This window comes from Podarcis vaucheri, assembly GCF_965113315.1.
Source record: "Podarcis vaucheri genome assembly, chromosome: 6".
NCBI classification, from domain to species: domain Eukaryota; kingdom Metazoa; phylum Chordata; class Lepidosauria; order Squamata; family Lacertidae; genus Podarcis; species Podarcis vaucheri.
Genome location: NC_138764.1, coordinates 63,379,352 through 63,393,948, shown reverse-complemented (window position 1 = coordinate 63,393,948; position 14,597 = coordinate 63,379,352). Strand labels below are relative to the sequence as shown.

Below are 14,597 nucleotides of genomic sequence, written 5' to 3'. Positions count from 1 at the left end.
ACAGGCTGTAGGCTTCAGCCCCAGGATCCTTGTAATAGTGTGCAGGTAAGGAAACTCTGTACCTGTGCTCCAGTAATGGAAATTTGTGCCACCATTGTGCTGAGATAGCAATACATTTGGTACTGTTGAAACTGTTGAAACTACACAGCGTATAACTATTGTGCATGGCAGTTGAGGAGGGAGCAGAAGGCAGAGGTAGGAGTTATTTGTGGCAAATAAGTGGTTATCATAAGGACTATGGGAGCATTTCTGCCCATTAACATTGACATGCTTGCCCTGAAATGTATTGAAGGGGAAGCGGAGTATTTGGGGGGGGGGAAGGATATTTTGCTTTAATTTTTGTAGGGTACATAGCGCCAGTCAGAGTACCAACCACTCTTGGTGATCCAAAACACATTTTGATGAAAAAGGGATGTGCCTTGTGTGAGTTTTGGTTCACAGATCACACTAAGCCAAACATGGCTTAGTGCAAATATGTAGGCTCCCAGAGAGGAGGCGACAGCCACTTTGCCTTAGCTTAGTGTGGCATGGAAGTAAAAAAGACCTGAGGAGGAGCCCAGTCTGTTTTCTGTACCTGGGGTCATGGTTTAGCTCTCTGCCCAACTAGCTACAATCTGTAAACCTAGAACAAACCTTGGATAATTAGTGAGGAGAACGCTTTACTACAAACTTGAGTTCAGATGATGCAGTAAGTCAAACCTTGGTCTAACTCGGTGCAGCTTGAGATTAAAAGAGACTGGGGAGGAGAAAAGCAGCTGTGAGGTCCGAAGAAGAAGAAGAAGAAGAATTTATTATTTATACCCCTCCCATCTGGCTGGGTTTCCCCAGCCACTCTGGGAGGCTCCCAACAGAATATTAAAAACACGATAAAGCATCAAACATTAAAAACTTCCCTAAATAAGCCATACATTCCCTGATAAGCCATATTTTGGCTTACTATGACATGCAAATCAGGCTGCTGTGTGCATAATGTGGCATATGGCACAGTGGGGGGCGGGGGGGGGGGGAGAGAGAGATAAAGAAGTCCAGAATGTGGTTTGCCACAGTGATTCCTTGTTTTTCAATACAGCACTGGAAAAATCAAACACTTCTCTTTCCTTCGCCCCAACTTAACTGAGTGAAGAGTGCATGGTAGCAACTGCTTTTCATTTCTGCCCATATATGGATTCTGCTGCAAGTTCAAAATGTAAACTCTGAAAATGTAGTGCCTTTACTGCATGTGAGGCAGAATGTTTAATTTACAGGATTGGAAGGGGACTTTTTTGGAGAGTCAGAGGGGGAAATTCTGTATTCCTGCTCTGAACAAAATGCAAATAGTACTTTTTGGATCCAGGTCCATTGAATTGTATGTTAAACTTTCTCCCAACTTACGTGCAGATTGATCATTTAAAAGAAAGCTATTGGTAATCAGAATTTGCATTTGGGCAAAGTTGTAAAAACTATATAACACATCTACTGCATTCTGCAAAAAGCAAGTTATAAGTTTGACTGGAGAATATTTACTTTGACTTGCAGCACTAATTATATTTGATCCATTGACCTCCAGCTGCTAGAAAACATTAGAACTATACAAATAATAAGGAAATACAATGATCACTGTTATTCACTGCCTACAAAGAAATTCTGCCAAAGCTATTAATTACATATGATTTTTATTGGTAGGCAATCATTTCTTAAGCCTGCATATCTAAACATTAAGGCACTTAGAAAAGCTTCTTGGTATTTTCAATCCAATCCATTGGCTATGAGCCCAGAAAGATCTGACAAGTTGATTCATAACATGTGCGGAAAATGGTTTGTACTGCAAGTAAATTTAACATATTAATAACCAAATTGAACCTGATCTATGAACTATACTTCATTTGACTTTAATAAGTTTTGATTCCCGTGCTTACTGATTAACTACAATGGGTAAGTGTTCAAGGCTCAGACCTTTGGCTTGTTGATGTTGTGCCTTTTAAAGGAGTTAACATAAGCCTCTGTTCTAAAATGTGTTTGCGTGGTGAGGTGGGGGGGGGGGAGGAGAAACATTAGCTTCTGTGAGATGGGCCTGGGCGATATATCGATATATCGCCCAGGACCAGTATGAGGAGCAGATGTTGGTTTCACTCAGTGGTATATCACCGCTTGTGAGTTTCTCTGCTAGCAGCGCAACTTCATCCAGGGGGTGCTGCTAGCAGAGGGACTCAGAAGAGCGGTGGTTTCACCAGCAATATACCGCTGAGTGAAAAAGACATCGCAGTCTGCCCTCATACGGGGCAGAGGGAGAGACAAGCTGCATTTAACGGAGCCCCCAGTCCGGCGCTGGCTTGCCAAAGCCAGCAGTGGGGTGGGGGCTCTGTGAAACTGTCCCCCCATCAGAGCAACCACAACGCCTCAACAGCATCGTATTGCTCAGTTGGGGGGGGCGCTTTTTCTACACAACAGCTGTGCGAAGCCCGATGCTGCTGTGGCGTTGCATCGCTCAGATGAGGGGTGGAAGAAGCCTCCCCCCACCCCATCTGAGCAATCTGAGGGGAGTGGGGAGCCCCCCCCCCAGCTGAGTAGTGGCCTGGGCCAGCTGCATTGGCCCTAGCCTGCAAGGCACTGGGGTGAAAGGGCCCCAGCTCCGGTGGCGAAAGCTGCGGCACTTTCACCCTGCATCTAGCTGGCTGGGGCCAACGCAGCTTGTTTCAACATTGCACTTCATCGCCAAACCGCAATGTCTGGCTGGTGATACATCACAATGTGCAACATCTAACATCGCCCAGCAGTACTGTAACAGTCATGAATAAGCCGGAATGTGCAGGATTGGGGCCTTACTTGGCAAAAATCAAGCTTTCTCACCGAGCTGGTTTTTGTAAATAAACACCAAAGTATGCATTCAACTACATCAGAGTTTGGAAGTTTCTGAATAAATAATAATAATAAATAATAATAATTTATTTGTACCCCACCCTCCCCGGCCGGAGCCAGGCTCAGGGCAGCTAACATGAAATTAAGACAGTATACAAAAAACATAAAAACAGGCAATCAATTAGTTAAAATGCATATTAAAATAGTTCAGAGCAAATTAAAATCTGGGCAGTCCACAGGTAAAATTGAGAGTGGTTAATATTCTCCATTGCCAACTGTTACCACTGGTCTTATAAAGGACCTGTGAGCGGGCCAGGAGGCCTCTTTAATGCTTGTTAATATACCCACATATATTTATTTAAAAGCATTTCTAAATCACTTCATGTTTTTAAAATCTCGTTAAGTATACACTATGAGGGGACACGATAGCAAATCTTCAAAGACCTGCAGGGCTGTCACACAGGAAAGGGTCAAGGTGTGGTCTCTGCTATGCTAGAACACAGCACAATATCTAATGGGACTTCAGCTAGAGGAGGATGGCTTACCTAAGTGCTTTTCTACTCTTAAGATTCTGCTTGTACCTGGACTTCCAGCCATATTTAAATGAATATTCAAATAAATAAATAAGCAGGCAGGCAAGCTTTTTGTAAGAAATATAACAAAGTTGCAGACCATCCAGGTGTCCCTATCATCCAGGCACAGTCCTGGATTTGATCCCAGAATGTCCTGCTTTTCCTTAGGACATCTCTATTCTGAGAAATGTTGGAAAGTATGGTAGGAGGTCCTTATTTTCACTGGAGAAACGTTGGAGGATATGGAGTTATCTGACACCTGAGCCATCTGAAGGCAGTCCTGCATAGAGGGTTTTATTATGTTTTATGTTTTATTATGTTTTTATATATATTGGAAGCCACCCAGAGTGGCAGGGTATAAATAAAATGATGATGATGATGATGGAATGGGCTGTTGCTATTTACATTGGGGAAACATTGGAGGGTATGAAATTGCCAGATGAGCTTTGTGAGGCTATATAATCAACACAGGAAAAGAGAAACTGTATTTTATTCAAGGCCTTGACCCGAGTTGGTAACCAAGTTTACAGCTAGCATTATTTTGATAGATTTCAGGCAAGGGTTACTAATTAATGTTCATATCCAAGCAACTAATGTCCCAATACTTTCCCCTTGAGAAGTATAATGAGATGTGTGGAACTGGCCTCCATTTTTCAGATATAGCACCAACTATCCTTGCTCAGTTGAAAAATCTGTTACTGTCAGGTACACTGAAGGAAGCCCTCAGTGTAGAGATATTCTGGTAAAACTTCTCACGTACTTCAAGACCCTAGGAAAAGCCATTTAACTGCCACTAAAACTGTCACAACTCATAAATTACACCCTCTCAGCCCTTCCCCTTGGATAAAACATTATGCAAATAAGTCTGGGGGTTTCTTAAGTTTGTTTGTTTTGCCTGTGACCACATACAGTAGTAAAATTTGCTTTATTTAAATTATTGATAACATTCTCCCAAATGGTATAAATGCAAAATTATGTCACTGAATTGTATTTTAAAAATACAAAAGTAAGCAGCATTACTTTAAAATCAGCCGTTACAGTTTTTCAGCAGCATGTCTAATGAAAACACACAAATAAAAAGACACTTGAGAGGTTTTTTAAAGCCTTTTTGAATGTTCTGCATATAACTGGATTTTCTTGCCTTCATCCTTCGATGGCACTGCATCAAACTAAGCGCTGGTGGGTTCTGCAAGCATTCCTTCACCACAAGGAAAGATGCTACTATTGAATAAGTCTAACGTCCAAGGCACATATAGCATTCTAGAAATGGAAGAAAACATGGGACAGCTACTCTCAACTGTTCACTGCAAAAGCAGGCTGCAGGTCTCTCCCCCCCCCCCTTCAGTCCTCAGTTGGGGGGGTTCTAATTTAGAGATCTACACTTAGTCTTGCCACGTTTTTATTTCAAAAATACCAGACCCTGGGTTAGAACTTTGATATAGGGGAGGAAGAGAGCTGGACTGTTCCCAAAGTGGAGCTACCACAAAGCATGCCATGGCATGATGGAAGCTGGCAGGTCAGCGGTAGAAACTGACCAATTGTGGATAAAGCTTAGTGGAATGTAAGCAGGAGTCTGGCGAGGGTCTAAATCAATACCCTTTGTTGGGCCAGAACAGCAAAGCAATGGTGTTTGTGTATGTATGAGAGAGTGTTTAATGTAACAAGTGAAATAGCCTACTGCAGGCAACTATAATTAGCCAGATCATAGTAGGGGAAAACTACCCCAGATGAGATCACTTCTGTGCATCCTTTTGCATATTGTGTATTGCACACTATAGTATATGAATCTTTGTGTGAACAAACACTTAGATGAGCTATCGGCTTTGGGTGCCAGGAGAGAGTTCGGCTGCCTTACATAAATAGAGGCAGATGCTAGAATCAGCTTTTGTAATGTAATTAAAATTAACACCCCCCCCCCAAAAAAAAACCCTTCCCCGATGCTTTTTAAAAAATGAACGGGCTAGAAAGGCTGCCTGCTCTTCATCTCCTGTTATAGAAACAGAAACTAAATCATGCCGCCTCGTGTACAATGGTGACTGAATAAAATAAAAAAAGCCCTTAAATTTCCACAAAGGACTTGCGCTTCCCTGAAATCTCCGGCAGTCGGTTCTCTCCCCCCCCCGCCGCCTTCCTGTCCATAATTTTGGTCGTTGCTGTGGCAGCCGAGAATAAGGGGCGGGGCCAGGCCTGAAGAAGGCGACGAAACTCCGCCCTTCGCCTCCAGTCTACAAGTACCCATTGAGAAGGGGGACGAGGCCCCAGGAATGCGTCCACCTTGTCGGGCCAGTCATTCTTAGGTTTTTGGGAGTGAGGGCGGAATTCCCCGCCCCTAGAAATGTTAGAGTCGCAGATGATCGCCGTCCTTCTTGCCATTGCTGATCAAGGATTGAACTGGCTTTCCCACTCTTAACTGCCAATACAAATCGTTAGGTTTTTCACAAAGACCGCAGAGGTTCTTCTTCCACCTCCTTTCGCTCCGTCGTCCCTTTTAGAACCAGGCGACTTCTTTGCTCTCTCTCAGCCTTTGGAGTTTAGTCAGAGTGACAAGAGAGGCTGGGCTGGCATACTTTCTTCCCTCAAGTGTTTTTTTTTTTGGGGGGGGACCAGCTTATTCGCTTGTTGTTATGCTACATTAAACATTTCCACTACTGCTCCAGAGCTCAGAAGGTTTGTATCCGGCATTTAAAAAAAAAGTTTTAAAAATGCATAGTGTGTTTAAAAAACAAAACATGTAAACAGCAGGCCCAGTAAACACAAGTCAGAAAGTGCACCCTAAAACTTTGCAGGTTACAGGGTACATTTCTTGTTGGGCAACTTGAAAACAACAGTAACTGCCTGGGAGTTGGAATATGCAAACACACACACGCACACACACACCCCTTTGGAGCAGGGGCAGGCCTTTAAAAGTTAGGCTTCTTATGGCTCCTAATAAACTGCTACCAAGGATCTGAAAAATGCTCAGTAAAATCCACAGTGCACTTACAAACATGCTCAAAATCAAAGAGGTACTTACCAATCCTATCATTCCTGGTTATGGAACATTTATCTGATTCTTAATAGTTTGTGATTCCATGCACATATTATATGTCTTCTGTTAAAGAATTTTGATATAGTACAGTATAGTGTTATAAAAATATTGTCAGTATATTATTAGCCGATGTGTAGCTCGTCCTTCAAAATCAAAGAGGTGACTGACAATGCCCTGACTTGGTTAGCCTAAAGGAGCTTATCTTCATGGATGGCCACCTCACATCTTTTGGCACCTCTGAAGTGGCATTGTTAGGGAATGGCCAATGAAGGTCATGCTGAAGTCTTTTGCTGCAGGCCCTGTCTGAAAACAAGCTTGCATCCAATGTAGCGCTAAGTAACTGTCCTGCCTGGAAAAGAATTTATGCTTGTGTGATAAGACTTCTCCTCACTTGAGTACTCTGCATGCTCCCCAGATCTGCTCCAAAGAACCTAAAGAACCACCAGAGCTGTTTTAGGGGGACCAGTCAGGGTAGGGGAGAAAGTCCTGTTGCACAACTGTAGGTCCTTGCACTGACATAAGAGTTGTTTAGCGCTGCACTGGATACATTACATTTTAATACTCTGCTAATATGGCAGAAGAATGTCATGTGGGTGGAATTCCAACCACCTGTTACCTTAATTTTCCAGAGGCACCAATGCATCTGCAAAATGTACACCATTTTGGGTCATGAATCTGTGAGTGGAGTCCCTGCATCCTTGTTACCTCACATGGTTCTTGTGAGTTTTGGATTCACTGGAGCTACCACCACTTTATCTAGTCTGTATCATGAGGGACTTTTGCCCTGTGCGTGCAAAGAGTAAAGTTTATCCATTTGATGACTGGCAATCGTGACCTATCTTTTCTTGCTTTGAGGCCTCAGACAATGTAGGGCATATTGACACATCCCATGGGTCATATCTCGATCCTGAGCCGCTTGTTTTAAACAGCAGAATAATGCTTTAGTGTTATGAAGTGTCTCCTCCAAATAAAAATCAGTTTCTTTAATTTCTGATCTATTCTGTCAAATTATTCACCTCTGTGTAAAACTGTGGCACTTTGATAGCATGAGAAGAGGTTGTGTTCCCCAGCTGTATCACCTCACTCTGAGTTTTCTGCTTAAGGTGACCCCCCCCCCATCTTTTGTCTTTTGTATCTGCTGAGGCAATTCATGCCGCACACGCGTGCGCACACACACACACACACACACACACAAGTTTATGTAAAACAGCTGCTTTCTGCTGTTTCCTGGTTAGCTTATTTTTAGAAACCAGCATTCTTAAGACTAAATAAATATGCTGTTTGATGAAAAAGCAATCCCCGGGGGCTGATCCTGAATATGCCCATAATTTGCGGTGGGGTGGATTTGATCCCTGTTTCCTGTTGACACCCCTCTCCCACTTTGCCAGCAAAGGTTCAGTTTACTGCCAGTGTTTGCCATTGAAGTGCTTTATTAAACTAATCACTTTTTAACAAATCTTCCATTCCTACTTCACTACTTCTCCAAGAGGATTTTCTCGGCCTCCTGGGAGCAGGATCACAGATTTTATCACTACCTGCCATTGTGTTAAAAAGTTGAAACTGCTCTAAAACTGTGATATTTTAAAAATGTTCTCTGCATATCTGAGAAAACATTTTTAAAGAAGAACAAAGACTTAAATGGGACACAGGTGGTGCTGTGGTCTAAACCACAGAGCCTACAGCTTGCCGATCAGAAGGTCGGCAGTTCGAATCCCCGCAACAGGGTGAGCTCCCATTGCTCGGTCCCAGCTCCTGACCACCTAGCAGTTCGAAAGCACATCAAAGTGCAAGTAGATAGGTATCGCGCTGGTGGGAAGGTAAATGGCGTTTCTGTGCAGTGCTCTGGTTTGCCAGAAGCGGCTTAGTCATGCTGGCCACATGACCCGGAAGCTGTCTGCGGACATACACCTGCTCCCTCAGCCTATAGAGCGAGATGAGCGCCGCAACCCCAGAGTCATCTGCGACTGGACCTAACGGTCAGGGGTCCCTTTACCTTTACCCTTTAAAGACTGAAATAACAGATTTGAAACTGCCCTCTGGCTAATACAGTTTTTTTTTTTTATTGAACACAACTAGGAATTCAGATTTTTTACTCCGTGCCCTTGGATTTATTTTATCAGCCAACTGAAAGGACCAGAGTGAGTAGAAAGTTTATGATTTTTATTCAGGGTGATCTGTGCCCTGAACACCTCACTTCATTAGCCTGTCAATAGTCCTTTTTTTGGCAATCGATCCACAAGTGGGTGTGCAAACCCTCCTTGCATGAATTTCAGCCAAAAAGGAATGCACAGCTAGATGCTTTCAAACACTGGCAAGATTTATTTTGGGGTCAAGAAAAGCCCCAAGGAATTTAGACAAGCAAAGCAATAGTATGGTAACTCAGATGTTACAGAACAAATAAGATATGTCTGGGATATTAAACCTAAATTATTGCTGTAGCTAACCAATTAACATAAAATAAAATAAAAATCAGACAGTACACAGAGAAAAAAGCAAGATGTTTCATAGCCTTGATTATTGCTATTGCAGCTGTACTGCTCAGCTGGCAACCTTCATCACAGATGGTGGACTATGAGAGGAATCTTCACTTCAGTGCCTTGTTTGTGGATGGCGGCATCTCCTATAATCCCTAACTAAGATCTCACCGGGCCATTAGGCAGCGTCTTTTCAGGTTTCAGATAGATCTCTCCCAACACAACACCCCCACTCCCCCCAAGTTGGCCTAGCCGCCCCCCCGCCCTCTAGTTCACATGGCAACCAGAACTATAATCAGCCTACCATTCACCTTGGGTTAACTTTCAGTTGGCCAATCTTCACACAAGGTTCATTACACTACTTCTCATACCCCTTGGAGAGGGAGTGGAAAGTAAAAGTATGATCTAGTTGAATTACAGGATCCTGCTGAATTTGCATTATTTTTGTACGCACACGACAGTTCAAATCACAGTTCACATTCTTCCCCATAACAACCATGGATCTAGCAGTTTGCTGTGGTGCCAAAACATGGACCTGGAGCTCATCAGAATGGTTTCTCAATGGAAATGGTCCAAATCCAAATCATGAGTCACATCCGTATTCACCAAATGTGCTGCCAAAATCACAGACCCATGACTTCATGTCTCCATCAGAGTGCTAAATCAAGGATCCTAGACCCTCATGGTTTCTCCCTGGAGGCTTCCCAAATCAGCCATCACTATACATGGATCTAGTCCTTATGTTACCATCACAAAACAAGAATGTAGATCCAGGGCAATTCCTCTTTCTTTCTTATTTTAAAATTGTTACACCATAAAAGTGTACCATCTATTCATAGCTCAAGCCCATCCACACAGATTTCACTGTAAAAATTACAGCTCCATCACAGTGTCGTCTGGGCAGCCCAGGACCACCTCCATACACACTGCCCAGGCTTGTGCCCCAGGGAGGTTTAACTTCATCCCAGAGGCACACTCTCAAGACAGAAGGATGCCAACAATACATCAAGCACAGTGGCACAATCACATGTATCTGAGACATGGCTCTACAGCTCATATCTGTGTGCACAGAGTGGAGACTAAATTTGAGGGTCAAGAAGTAAACCAGGACCAGATGACAAAACAGTAGGAAGAAACATCAAAAGTCATGACTAAACAATAATCAAGCATACAGGAACAAACCAGAGCTCAGGAAGACCTTGTTGCTCAACAAGATTTAATTGCAACAGAAGGTTATAACTCATTCCTTCCCTGGATGATCCAATGGGAAGCATGGGTGGATGAAGTAAGTCCAGTGCTAGAAGGTTCTTAATTAAGAAGGCTGCAACAATTGCAACATGCAGTTTAGTGATCCACCACATGGGTCAAAGGAACAAGAGCATTCAGGCAACACCACCAGCTGCAGAAGATCAGCCTAGCCACTTTGTTCTGACATTGAAGAAGAACTAATCTCCTTCCTATTCCGTTTACTTCCATTTACCTTGTGTGTTCTTTTAGTTTCTAGTCCTGATAACAGCTCTAGCTCTTTTTAAAATTGATGTCAGCCGCTTTGGGTGACAATAACAGTCTAAAACGTTGCATAAAACAACAAATATATCAATATGAGACACCTGCATACAAGTCTAGCAGCATCTGATATGCTGATGCCATCATCAAGTAAACAGCCTGCTTTTCCACAATGGGGAGTGATGCAGCAGGTAAGTTCAGGTGCACTGGTCAGAACTCTACTCAGTGCTGTTGCTATAGGCAGCCATCCCACAAACAAGCTGGTCCCCACTAAGTATGCAAGGTGGCCCATTGAGGGCAGCTTGCCTAAAGTTTCCCCAAATCTGGAGTAGGGACTGATAACCTATGAATCTGGTTCATACTTTAGCATCATACCACAAGTTTATAATGCACTTCATAGACATGAATGTGATTTGTGGTTTGATGGCAGATAGGGCGGAATTCTATGGGAGGAGGGGAATAAGGATCAATAAGAGTCTGCACCTTTGATCTTTGTTATCTACAACAATGCTAGATCTACAAAAAGCAAAGGAAGCTGTCTTAGTCCATTACAATAATTCCAAAATCCAGTTAGGTAATACAGTACAGTACCTGGTTGGGACTGGCCCAAATATTATCAGAATTACAAGGCTGGATATTAGGAAAATCTAGAGCTGTGGTTTTTATGTTGGAGTCCATAGAAATGGATGCAAGCAGTGATTTGATAGTGGCTTTGGGAACATTCCATGTGTTATGCTATTGTGGCCATGAAGTGCTGAATCCCTTATATTTTACAGTATAGTTTGTGGATGAATGAAAGCTGTGATTTAACAACAAATTTGGCATTTAGGGAACCTCTGCATGTTAACTTTAATAATGAAGATCCATGTTTTTATGTCACAGGAGCATCACAAAGCACTGGATTTCTATACTGCAGTCAACAGATATAGATGTGAGCTGTAATCTGGTAGATTTGCGGGGAGGGCTTCCACACAAAAATGCTAAGGTCCGATCGGTATAAATCTTGCATTTCTCCCCCCTGAAAGTGCATATTACCACATGCTTTTTTCCCCAGAAAGAAAGATTCATTGAAAGACGATTTTTCTGAATAAATTTGCCGACACCTCTGCTGCAAAGTTATTCTGTACGATACGTTAATTTCTCCCATTATACATACAAGCATACAAGGAGATTCAAAACGGCCGCAACGGAGCCTGCTTTTCCGTCCGTGCAGTCTCTGCCTGCCTCAGATTATTCACCTGCTGCCATGTCATCAGTTCCTTCCTGACGGTAAAACGAGGCAAAAAAAAAAAGGGGGGAGCCACATAATATCTGTTTAAATTATATATACTTTAAAAAGCGGCAAGTTTCACATTTTGACGCCGTGTGGGTTCCTTAGCCCGGTTTCTATTGCGGCGCTTGGAGCAGCCCGCGAAGCAAAAGGCTCTCCAGCCGGACCTGCGACTGCAGAGGGAAACGGGGCGCAGGATTCGGCCGCTGCTCCGCGTGGCGTCCGCCAGGCAGTAACCCTGCGGGGCCGCGCGCACGCTGCGTGTGTGTATACACGTGTATTTACACACTGGGCCATGTGAACGTGCCAGCTGCTGCCCCTTCCCTTGTCTCGGGAGGCCGTCGCGGAGCAGCTACATTCGGGAGGCTTCTCTTCCCCGTCCCTTGCGAGCCCTCAGCCCCGCCGCGAGACCCAAGCTCCCCGGCCAGGCCCTCCGCGACGCTCCGGAGAGACAGGCGGGCGACCGACGAAATGGGGTCCTGCGTCTTTAAGAGCCCCTTTGTCTCTGAAACATCCTTATTTACCCTCCTGTGATTCAACCAAACTTAACCCCCCTCTTCCTCCCCCCGCGATTCACAAAGCCCACGGATGTCACAGCTCCGGGGGCGGAGCTAACGTATTCCCCGGACCCTCCTTCCGAGACTCCGCTTCTGATTTTTATAGGATTTGGTTAGCTTCCGCAAGTGCCGTAAACTAGCAGTTCGGGGGAACAAGAGACGGCAAACGCGTCTGCTTTAGCTGCCACGCCGTTAGGGACGAACTGTTCCGAAGAATCTTCGGATTCTCGGGAAAACTAAAAACAACAACAACCACCACCCCACACAATCTGACGCGTCACTAGCGTAAATCAGGGAGAGGGTTCCCGCTCTTTCGTGTTACGTAGATGACGCCGAGAAGAAAAGGAACCGTCCAAGAAAACTCTCGGGAGCCCCCTTGCGCAGGTAGCGTAAACGTGCTCGCTGAATGGCGACTCGTCGTAGGGCGGCCCAAGCCGGGGGTGGGAAGGAAATAGTGTCTGGCGGGCGGTTCAGCCAACGGCAGCGCGGGGCGGGGCGAGCTCGGCGGCCAATGGCGGCCGGGGGGGGCGTGTCAGGTACCGGTTGGGGTGTCTCGCGCTTGGTGACAGCTCGCGCGTGCTGATGATGGCGGTAAATAAAGGGGCCGGAGGGGGGGAGGGGGCTTTACCCCCTTGGGGGCTCAAACCCTAAATGTGGGGGAAGTGAAAGACCCGCAGCTGGGGTGGAGAGGGGTGCTTCATGCGCGGCCCAGGGAGGCTGAGGGTAGAGGGGGGGCTTGACCCCCGATTTGGGGTGGGAGGTTTGAGGGGGCTCCACCCCTTTGGGGCTCAAATTCCATATTGGGGGTGGGGGGTTGTGCTGCTTTAAGCCCCTCCTTCCTGTTTGGAGGGAATTTCGCCTCCCCGCCTGGCCAGGCCGACGGAGGGGAAGAGGTCTTGACCCCTAAGCAGGAGAGGGGCTGGAGGAGGAATTCCCCCCCCCAGCCAGATGGGAGGTTGCGCGCACCGAAGGGGAGGCGGGCATGGACCTCCTCTTGGGGAAAGAGGTCCAGGGAGCTTGCTTTGCGTGAGGGCAGAAAAGGGCACCAACCTCACCAACTGGGGGCGGGGGGGGGGAGAGCGGCTATGACAGGATTTGCCGCCTGTGGCTGAACAGGCAAAGGCAGCAGCCAACTAACTGGTTTTTTAAATGCTCGAGCCAGACTACCTCGGTTGGAGAGACACGGGGTTCTTGTACAATCTGAGCGCTAGGGGTTGGATATCAAGCCCTTGTTGGACAGGGGGAACCTGAAGGCTCAGGCAGAGAAACAAAAGCAAAAAGAAACCCGAGGGTTGGGAGGACCGAGTCAGGAACAATTTAGAAATTAAAGTTGTAGGGACCCTTAAAGGAGGCATTGGAAGGGGAGAGAGGAAATTAAGGGCTGGTGTTGTATGGTATAGCTGCTGAGATCTAAGACAAGAAGCTCCCCATCTTAATGCTTGTGAAATGAATAGGGCCCTTAATGGCTAGAAAGCAGCAGCAAGAGAGTTAGAAGTTTGAGTTTGAGGATGCCAGACTTGGAACAAGGAGGAATAGTGAGGAATATTACATTGTTGCGGGTGCTAGCACAGGCAGCGTGGAAGAGAGCTAAAATAACGATGGGCAAGCAGGGTGGTGCACGTTGGTATTGCTAAGCTGCGTGCAGTTCTTTGTTTGCTGGAAGATGCTTAGGTGGTTCACTTCAAGTGTGATGTTCCTAACTTATTTTTTCAGAGCATTGTGCTCTGACTCCCATTGATCTATTACCACTTAATCCCACAGCGTTTCCTTCCCTCTGCTCCAAGTTAAGAACATTAGTATGAAATCGGTTTGAGAGAAAGCATTGTACTAAAGTACTTTTGAACTCATTTCTGTTGTTGGTTTGATTATATGTGTAGCAGTGCTGAAGAAGTTGTTCCAAGGATGGAACCATATGATGGAACTTGGGTGTCCCTGGAGTTAATGCAAATGAGAACACTTAGCCTTACAGGATGCTTCCAGCTTTCGTAATAACTCATTTTCAAACGCTGTTTGTCACACAGCAACTATGCTATTGAAGTCAGTGCTGTTATGCTGCCCTTGTATGCAAAAAGAATGGGATTCTGAAGATATGTAATGGTTTTCGTGTAGTGCTGTTCTCTCCCCTTTTATAAATAAAATGTATATATTACCACATTAAAGTTAAAGGAAGGTTTTACATGCTTTAAAAAGCATTTTTATTGAACGCATCAGCACATGTGAAAGAATGTTAAAAGTCTGTTTTATGTTACATTAACTAGCTTTTTTTGCCAGATGAGCATGATCTTATAGGGGGAAAGCAGCTAGTGAGGAGCTGTGTGTTTCATGCATACTTAAAGATTGCAGTGTTAAGCCTAT

The 14,597-nt window shown here is 44.9% G+C and overlaps 1 protein-coding gene across 5 annotated transcripts in view; it reads left to right on the top strand.

Annotated features, from left to right (window-relative positions):
• Window positions 1-9,169: 9,169 nt before the first annotated feature.
• The window catches only part of USP49 (ubiquitin specific peptidase 49), a 60,744-nt gene continuing 55,316 nt past the window's right edge, over window positions 9,170-14,597 (top strand). For 4 of the 5 annotated variants that reach the window (XM_082226924.1, XM_082226927.1, XM_082226928.1 and 1 more), the window contains exon 1: window positions 12,737-12,833. The gene's annotated coding sequence lies outside the window, so the exon portion shown is untranslated. Of the gene's footprint in view, window positions 12,627-12,736; window positions 12,834-14,597 lie in introns of those variants that run through there. The other variant, XM_082226925.1, reaches the window with a different exon arrangement.